The sequence below is a fragment of the Sipha flava genome, unplaced genomic scaffold (genome assembly GCF_003268045.1).
Source record: "Sipha flava isolate LNK unplaced genomic scaffold, YSA_version1 80_pilon_pilon, whole genome shotgun sequence".
Classification (NCBI taxonomy): domain Eukaryota; kingdom Metazoa; phylum Arthropoda; class Insecta; order Hemiptera; family Aphididae; genus Sipha; species Sipha flava.
In genome coordinates, this window is record NW_020273622.1 from 1,494,244 (window position 1) to 1,505,144 (window position 10,901).

The 10,901-nt window shown below is 25.4% G+C and overlaps 1 pseudogene; it reads left to right on the forward strand.

Annotated features, from left to right (window-relative positions):
• The first annotated feature begins 1,658 nt into the window (after nt 1-1,658).
• Nucleotides 1,659-7,614, forward strand: LOC112693044 (annotated as a pseudogene).
• Nucleotides 7,615-10,901: the final 3,287 nt, after the last annotated feature.

The window sequence follows — 10,901 nt, forward strand, 5'->3', positions numbered from 1 at the left end:
GGCACATGCCCGGGGGCGACAAGTCTCAGGCGTAGCAAAATATTTTAGCGAAATTCATTTTAAAAATAATCTACCTAATGAAAAAAAGTAAAACAATAAAAAAAGGAAAATAGTATATTTTATTATGTTATAATTTGTTTAATTTGTTAATTAAAAGAAGTATTAAAGGATTTTCTTTTATAAGTTATATTTTAATATTAAAGAATCTCGGTTATGGATGAAATAATAAGTGTTATATTATTATTATTTATTTTTTTTGGGGGGAGGGGGCATAAATAATATGCCCGGGGGTGCCAAATTTTTAAATACAGGTCCGCTTGCGATTATAACTAAGGTCGTCATAGTTATATTTTTAATTATTTTTTTCGATTTCAGTAATGTTTAAGTACCAAATTGAAATGGTTACCAAAACTTACATTAATTTAGAACCATGCGCAATGGGAGGTTTGGGGGTTTTAACTCTCCCTCATTGAAGATCTTTTTACATATATTTTTACTAAGCATATTTTTATTATTCTAGTCCTCAATCTAAATCTAAAGTTAAACTAACTTGAAAATGCATACATAGTTGTCTATTTTTGTTTTAACAGTCCCAATTTTTTCGATTTGGAGCCTTTTTTTATTGAACATTCATGTATTTTCCATCTACTGTCGATTGTTGTAACGCATACTTAGGTAGAATGCATTTTAACTGACAAGCATTGTAGTATGCAGTGTAGTATACGCGGGTATACGTAGGGTTACTATACGTCCGGATTTCATCCGGACAGTCCGGATCTGTCCGGATTGGCGTCGGATTTGAAAAAATGTCCGGATTTTACAAAGATAATCGTTTAACATGGTTATATCAGGTGACAGATTTTCGTGTTCACTCTGTATAAATGTACAATATGTAATTTTTTTTTATATCATATTTGTATTGTTTTAACATATTTGACCTAATAACTCGTATGTAGACATTTTATTCATAGATTTAAGTAAAATTGTATTAATGAAATAAAAATATTATTTATTTTCAATTTTTGTACACCCCCAACCTCTTAGGAAAAAAGTCTGGCGGGGGTATATCCCACGTCCCCATCATATAATGTAATTTTGAGTTTAGGTAGGTAGAACATTTTTTTAGGGGTTTAGTCCTCCCTCCCACCAATTAAATCTTATGTGCTGAGCGTATACCCTAGAAAAAAATTACAAATACACCACTGCTGACAAGTCAGCTGTTAAAGCTGTTCAGACATTTGTTGACTTTTTTAACCTTTAAACCAGTGGTCATCGGACCGCATCCGGTTCAAACATTACTTTTTTATGACCCATTCCAAAACTAGGAAATTTCATTGAATATCATGTCAGTTTTTGTATTGTCTGACCCGTGAATGCTTATGTGTATTATTATATTATAATCATTTTTTTACTTCTGAATTAATTATGAGACAATATGAGAGTTTTTTCAAATTTCCTCATTTTTCTATAGAAGTTGATGAATAATTATTATTATATCACGCACATTAAATGTTAATATAATAATTCTCTATTTCTGTACTATACGGTTCAGAAACGTTTTTGGAAGGTTGGCAGTACATTTTCGTGTATATGGCACTACTGCACGATTTGTATTCGGTTGTGCTGTTTGCCTGTTGGGTCTGTGGTGGACTTCGGCAGATCTATTAACTCGTGTTCTGCTCTTCCATGACTATTATTGTTAAATCGCATTTATTCATTGCATATCCATTTAATTGATGCGGCTGCCGCCTTCAATTCGATATTTGTATTTGGTACATGGATATTAGCACATTGTGAAATAAATATCGTTTTTGTTATATTAGTTTTCGATTATTAATTAACGTTTAATTCCAACAAGTGATTAATAAATACTGAACTAATTTAATTTAATTCGTAAAAGTTAAAAATCAGTTATACAAGTACATGTGCGGTAGCAAATACATAACTGAATTTTGTGAGATGTAAGTAAAATACATTTTTGAGATGTTCTTTTTAATGATTGGCACAACAATTATGATATAAAAAGTGTTAACCATATAATCGAAAACAGAAAACAATTGTATATTATGTATGCAATTTTAATGTTAATGTATTTTTAATTTTGTAGTGAACCATGTCGAGAAGTAAGAGCCGCAGTCGATCAAAGAGTAGAAGTCGAAGCCGTTCGCGCAGCCGTAGGACTTCACGCAGCTATTCTAGAAGTCATTCGGGATCAACTCGTAGCCGTAGCCGAAGCAGAAGCAAGACGCCAGTCGATAAACACAGACTCCACGTCAGAGACATTGGTTAGAATTAGAACTTCATTGTTTAATAATGAAATTTGTTTATATGTATATGAAATAAATCTTGCATTGTAAATGTTTGGGTTGATAAATTTAGTAAATTTAATTTAAATGATGATTCAAAATGAAATTAAGTGGAATGTAATTAAGTTTACATTTTATATTTATTGAAATTATGTTTTAACTTTTGTTATTACTTTGGGCAGTTAATTTTTGACTTATACCTACATTACATTCATTTAAATGAATATTATTTTATTTTAAAAGGTTATTTTCTCGAGTTAATAACAATTGTAACATTTAATTATTCATATTTTTTAAATATTAAATTAATATTATGGTTATCATTAGGGCGCGGATTATTATATAATTACATGCAGTTATTGAATGTGAATTTCTCAATTCTAATTAAAAATAAGCACATTTTATAACATCCTGAATAATATGAGACCTTTTTTATTTTACATATTTTTAAATATTTTATCAATATTTACATATTTTACATTTTCATCCATTTCAATACAGTTTTTTTATTTAATTTATAATTATTATATTGGAATTACATGAAAGAAGATATTTCAAATTTTGATTCAGATACTACAATCATTATTACTTCTGATATTATGTAGAATAATAAAATATTTGAAACATTGAATCTAACAATAAATGAAAGTTTCGTGATAATGGAAAATGTAGAAATTTAATGAAATTTATTTCAAGGAGAATCCGGAGTTATATTAAAAATTAAACTACGTACTGAGTAATACGTTGGTTTACAAAAAATTTTTAATTATTAGATATAATCTTATTAATATAAATGTAAATATCTCAAATTATATTGAAGTAACACCATCTGAAATAAGTGGCATGAAATATGCCCCATTAACCTCTGTCGACGTTGAATGCACCCTCAGCTGTTACGAGTTGATTTTAAAATCTAACTGTCGTACATTAAAATTTAAATATCTATCCAATTGTTCCAAAGAAGACAACAATGAAGATGATTAAATGAATAATTATTAATTAAAAATTAAAAATTAATATTTTATAAATATTAATTAATTTTAAATATTTTACGTTTTTTATTACATTAAAATCCGCTTCCTAATTATCATATTTTATATAGTATTAAAGTATTAAAAATCTTAATTTATTAATGATGTATTTATTTATTAAATTAGGAAGCAGTATAACTAGGCGTGATATTGAGAAAGAATTTGAAAGGTATGGTACATTACTTGAAGTATGGATGTCAAGAACCAGACCCAGTTTTGCTTTTGTTGTATACAAAAGAGATAAAGATGCTGCTGAAGCACAAAAACGTACTAATGGAATGTAGGTATTTTATATGTAATATATTTTGCAAATATTAAGATCTTTTTTTTATTTTTTTTTTAACAGGGAATTGTATGGAAGCTTCTTGACCGTTAGTTTTGCTAAAACGCGTGGACTCAGCCGTAGGTCTACAAGAAACAACAGCTATCGTGATTCGCTTAGATGTTATTCTTGCAATAGAGTAGGACACTTTTCACGTTCCTGTAAGGAAGTCAACTATGGTTACAGACGTTGAGGTAATTATATATATATATAATAACTATATATAGATTATAAATAATATCTGGAAATATATAACTTGATAATTGTGTTATATATTTCTCATTGATTCTTAAATATATTTCCAATATAATTTTGATAAGCATTTGAATATTGATCAAATGTTATTTTAATAAATTATATTTTATTATATTAAGGAAGAAAAATGATACATTTTAACAGAGAGTTAAAAAAATTCATTTTTAAAATGATTATTTAATATAATAGTTTCAATATCATTTATTCAATATTACTATATATAGAATATACATTTTATATTTATAACTTTATTGGTGTTGGTTTTCTAGATATTAACTATTTTTGCTTGTAGTACATATTATAAGCTATGGATGAAATCTTATTTTATACTTCAATGAGTGTTAGTTTAAAGGACTTAACAAAATTGAATAGTTCTAATTTACCACATTTTTAAGCGGCATTACATTTTTACTTACGCTAGCTTCTACTGTAACAATTTAAGTTAAGTTGTAATTAATATTATATATGCACATTTTTTACTATAAGTTAAATAAATAGCATTTTTGAGTATAAAAGAAAATTCAGAAAATATCTGCACTTGCTGTACAGCCAACAGTTAATTTGTCATAACTGATAAATTTTTTTTTTTTTTACTTTAAAGATAAATTTTTATTAAAAGTATAATATACTGTTTTTGTAAACATCGATTTATATACATTTTATACTCAATGATGATATTTATTTATTTAATCAAACACACTATGATTACATTAAATATATTTAAGAATTTTATATAAAATTTAAAATGATAACTTTGTTATTAATTTTTGATTGAGACTCTATATTTTGAGTTATACTGATTTTAATAAAATATTTGTCATTTTTTGTTTTTCTTAAATAAAAGCATGCTGTGTAGTGTATATATGAATAATAATTTTTTAAGTATTAGTGATTTACTTAGAAGTTAATAGTATTGATTATGAGATATAATTTATGTTAAATTTAAAAATTATATTTTAATAGAGTTCAATCTTTTTTATGACTAGTTATATTTTAAATTGTTTGTATTGTAATTTCAATATTCATACATTTTGCAGTATTTATTTTAATAATATATTTTAAATACCAAATAGTAGACATTTTTATTTTATTTAAATTTTTGTTTTAAAATTTTATAATCATCAAATATTAAGTTCCAAGAACTAAAATAAATATTTTTTAAATAATTAACAACCAACAAAAAATCAAAACAAATTAACAAAGAATTTATTTCACAAGTCATGTTAAAATGTACTGTTAGTAGTGAATCAATTACTTTAAGACTATTGAATTAAGTCTTGTTCAAGTATTGTTGATATAATAAAAAAAAAAAAAAATTTATTAATAATTTTAGTGTCAATAACATGATAAAAGTGGTTTAAATATTTTATATGTTTAACTTATGGATTAAATGGTATATATTGATATGTGCTTGAAGAATATGGCTTCCCTAATATTACACTTCACTTTTCTTATAATAATATTGCTTATAGATTTAGAAAATAACCTTATTATAACTAATAGATTTAAAAACAAACCTTGTTTCCTCTAAAAAAAAAAATCGTAACATCTATTTTTTTATGTATTTGTATTACAGAAATTATTTTGTTTCAGACAATTCAAATTACATAAAAAAGTAATATGATGTATATTTTTTTTCAATTAATTAACATTTATTTTTAAACTTTATAAATTACTTTATTGTGCTAGGTTTATTAAGATAGAGAATTATTTGAAACATATTTATAGCAGAGAACAGTAGTTAATTCAGAATAAAAGTTATTATAGTCTTATATTTTACTTAGTGTATATACTATATATACAGATATTTTTCATGAAATTTAAGAGCCCCTGTTGAAATAGAATAATTATATTAAATATTTTCAAATGCAACTATCACACCTGTGTTTTACTGGGTATTTTTGTGCTGGTAATTAACAAAATAATAACAATAATGATTATTCTATTATCGCTTAATTTAGTAATGATTCAGAAAAGTTTTTACAAACCAATATTCAATGAATATGAATGATAAAATAATTGTTAAAAAATTATTTCCAAATTAAACTGATTGTGCATTTACATTTTTCTTATTGAATTCCATTAAATAACATAATTTATGAGAATATTGACAATGTTTGTATTACTAAAACATAAATTAGCATATATTTCTCTCATAGTCATTATTGCTTATGTTATAAAATTTAGTTAGTTTCATCATAAGAATGTAGTTTATGTATTCAAAAACCTAATTGTGACAACCAATGAATCCTATAATAGACAACAGTACCATTATTTATACATTTTTTTTTCTTAACTATTTATTAAGCCCCAATGCTTATTGTGTTGTCGATTATACTGAATTGCATTATTCTACTGTATTTAATTAATTTTTAAATATTGAATCTAATGTTTCATTATTTTATTTTATTGAAATTGAAAAAATAATTTTTATGATCCAATGGAAACAAGGTTAGATATTCATTAATGTTTTAAAATTTCAAAAGTTAAAATTTTATTGATATTTTGTGTAAAACATCTACCACCCTCAAACATAATATAGTATAAAATTTTTCTGTGTTATTTTCAAACCTCATATTTTATTTACATAAATTAAGAGTGGACGTTTTTTAATAAACTAATTTTTAATAAATAATATTTGTAACTTAATTTAGCGTTAAAAAAATAAAAATAAAAAACGTGAAGACAATATCTTTTTCTTTAGTCATTCTTATCCTTAAAATATTTAATATAATTATATCCATATAAAATAGTTTGAATTTTATATTCATATAGGAGGAATATGAGTGTTATGGTTAAATGAACTTAATTGGGGCCTCATTTACCAATGTTGATGATGATGGTGTTGTTGGTATTGATGATGTTGATTTGATGGTGGTCATGACACCAGTATGTTCCTCATTGTTGGCACAACATGATGGTGTGGTAGATTTTTATACAGGGCGAGCTCATCGAACGCCGTCCATTTGTCAAATCTGTAATATGGTAGGTATAAGGTGTGTATTTAATCAGTGAAATGGAAAGTCTAGGATGTATATTTTTAATTTTATAATTTATATTGTTTTAATCTGATTATAGCTTATGTCTCAAACAATTAATGCATGCTAAGAAAACTACAAATATTTTATTCTTTTAAATGTTAAATTTTATTTGTTTTGTCCATAGTACATTTATGTATTCATATTAGTATACCTTTAATGGTAAAAAATAATTAGTATAACATACATATGTACAGGATTTTCTTTGAAGAAATATGTGCTTAGGTAATGAATAATGATAATCCATTATCTTGGCATTTTAAAAACAAAATCTTCTTAAAGTTTCCTGTGTAATGTATGTGTGTGGGCGTGCGTGTGTGTGTGCGTGCGCGTGCGTATGTGTGTATCAATTGTTTAAATAACATATTAAAGAAAAAAGTTATTAAGGTTATTTTCTTAGGTTTAAAAATTCATTATATTATTTTACTTTATACCTAAGTGCCCAATAAACTTATAATATATTATTTAATTTAATTTTAATTTTAAAATGTATTTATGTTTACACAGGTGCTGCTGATCCATCATCGCCTACGAAAAGTTTTTAATATTGAAATAATACTCACACCAGTCTTGAAACAATAGTAGTCTATAATTTATTTTCATGAGCCAGAACTTACTATCGGTTATGTTTAATAAATCACTTAATTGATAATATTTGCTTATTTCATACTGGTTCTTTTTATAAAATTATTACACCTACTTAAATTGATTACATTTATAGGTATGTTATGAAAATAAATAATTTTTTTTTATAGTTGAAAATATTTTTTATTTTGTTTATCAATCCATATAAATATATATTTATACATGTTTAATGTTGTATTATTTTACTCACAAAATAATGCAACAATAATTTTTGACTAAATATTTTAAAGCTAACTTCATATTAGTTTTCATTTTATTACTAATTTCATAATTATTCATAATTTTGACTATTTTTCATTGAAGTTGATAATAAGTTTTATGTTATATTTTATATTTCTCTATTTTGTAGTTGTGACTAAATATTGCTTTTATTGTTCATGATATAATAGTCCTATACTTATAATATTTTGAGGGTTTTCAAATTTTCAATTCTCTGATAAATAAGTAACATCTTTTATTTTAATAAGTTAATTAAACATGTTAAAATATAAAATGTGTCATTTATTTAGTTTGTCGAATTTGTGTCTTAAAACTTTTGTATATTTTTCGAAATATTAGTGAGGATTATGGTCTTTTTATCCCCTGTCCCTGGTTTTGTCACTGCCTATACTAATGAATAATAAAAACAAAACAAAATGTTTATGATTAGACCTTCATTTTTTGATCAAGACAAATCTTTGGATTTGCAATATGCGTTCACCCCTGACATTTATGTGACTGACTATTTTGCTTGTTTTAAATGTAAAAGTAAACAAAGTCCTGTTCAAGTATATTTTAAGCGAAAATCATAAAAGATAATTTTTTAAATTACCTATACTCCAGGCATTAAAAACAAACCTAAAATGGTTATTTGGCCCCACGGATACTAAAAAACTTACCATGTCTACTCTATGGGTTAAACAGAAACTGTCATAGAATAGATTTAATGTTGACTAATTTATATTTTTATTTTATTTGTAAATGAGCATGGAATTAAGGAAAATAATTAAATCAGTATTTTATTGTACATTTAATATTAAATTTGTAAATCTGGATTTGTGATAAATCCAAAGTATGTTCACCTAATATTTTGGTTTGAGACAATAATGTGTATTATTTTTAGTATACTATAAAATTTATTTTCGAGAAGATTGAGTAAAATTGTTGTTAGTTTTGTTTCTTAGCAATTTCATAAATTAGTTTAATTTTGTCATTTTTTTTTTGTTTACTCCGTTTATTATGAGTTAACAAAACATCTCTATGAATTGAAATTTGAACTTCACTCATTGTTCAACATCGTGAATACAATTATTATAATTATTATAAACAATTATTGTTTACACGGTTCTGTGAATGTTGGACATTTTTTGATAATGCCATTCGTAAGTTTAATTCTTTAATTATATCCTGAATTACAAATAATAATGTATAGTTTTTAGAAATCAAATTATTAAACTTCCTCAACATCTTTGGTTGGTAATATATTGATAAACCCATAAAGAAGGGTATTTAATAATTTCTTAGAAATCTTGCTATTGTGAGTTTTTCATATTGGAAAGCAGGGACGGAGTGGCCCGCCGGGAAACTGGGACATACTTGGTGGTCTGAATTGTTTGTATAAGAAGTGGGCTGGTGTGTTGGGAATATTTTTTTTTTAGCTTACTATAGAAACAACAAAAACAAATTAATTGTGTGAACCGCGAATTAAAATATTACGACTAATATGTAATAACTCGATTTCTCATGTAGGTAATTACATAGTCTTGTGATAACGATTAACCCTGTAAATCGTATAATAAATAGTTATTCAGACGGGTTATAATATTGTATTATGATTGACATAATACGTAAACAAAAGAACATTACGACTATGATTGTGAATAACAGTAGTTTAGGCCCGCATTTTTATTTAATAATACCTCAGATTATTCTTCTCAGGATACCGATTCATTAAGAACCATTGCTGCCGTCGGGATATCTCGCCATCCTCTGTTATTAATCAACTTAAAGGTTACATTTTGTCTACCTCTTTCAAGTCTGGTTGTTACATCGATCCAAGGGTTCTTGGTTTTTCTAAGAGCCTTGTTTTGTTCGTTTTTCTTACGAGTACCTACTTTTTTTTATTAGCTGTCCATCTGCTATGAGTGTGTCCAAATCACTAATCGTTTATTCCTAATAAACACTAAGATACTTGCGGGATGATAACTTTTGGTGCATAAACATTGATTTTTAAGAACATAATTTGTAATATTATTGTGTAGAAATGACAAGTACATAAAATTTAGTTATAATATATAATATTTTAATATATTTATTCAATAACAAAAACAAAAAGTAATATAAATCCAAGCTTTGAAAAAAAATATTTGATATTATACCTAAAATAAATATATTTTGATCGTTTTTACCTCTATATAGAGGATAAAACATATGTTTTTGAATTATTAGTTTTTATCGGAAAAAAGGTAATTATGCACACCAATTTTTTTTTTTAAACACATAATATTTGCTACCAAACATTTTTCTAATGAGTTGGGCGTTTTTAACGCTAAACAAAAAAGTTAATGATTTAGATCCTGGCAGACCCCCGCGCAAACGGGTATGTACTAGTTGCCCCCAAAAGTACCTTTTTTTTACACCAATTTCCCCCTAATTACCTAGAGGAAAATATACCAGTTGTCCTCACATGTTAATATACACACAATTACAATATATAGCTTGTAAAATAGGGGAAGTAAATATAAAAATCATTAAAAAATTATAAAATTATTTATAAAAATAAAGTACGAGTAAAATAGTACAATGTTGCGTGCCAACCGTTAGATTTCAGTTACTCGCTTAGTCTATTCAACGCTTGGATATAGATTTAGTATTATTCCTACTGTACTGTATGATATTCACATAAAACGCTGGTAACTGGACATAGATTATTATTGTGTATAAGAAAAATATGAAATGTGTATGAAAATAAATTTTTGATAGTTTCTACCAGTATGTAGGCAAACAAATTGTTTTATACTTCTCCCAATCGAAAAATGGTTAGCACACATTTACCAATAAGAAAATAAATTGTGAGAAATTAAATTTGTAAAAGTGGCCTAAAATACTCGTTTGCCCGGTAAGAATTTTTGTGCCACTCCGCATCTGTTGGAAAGTTATTTAAAATCGAATGAGCTTTATTTGAAATTGGTTCATGCTTTTACGAACTTTCAAATTTTTTATATATTTGATAATTAAATGAGACTTAAAAATGTATGGGAAATAGGTGAAATATATTTAAGCGATTTTAAATTTTTTAAAACTAATAGATTATCTAAATAAACAT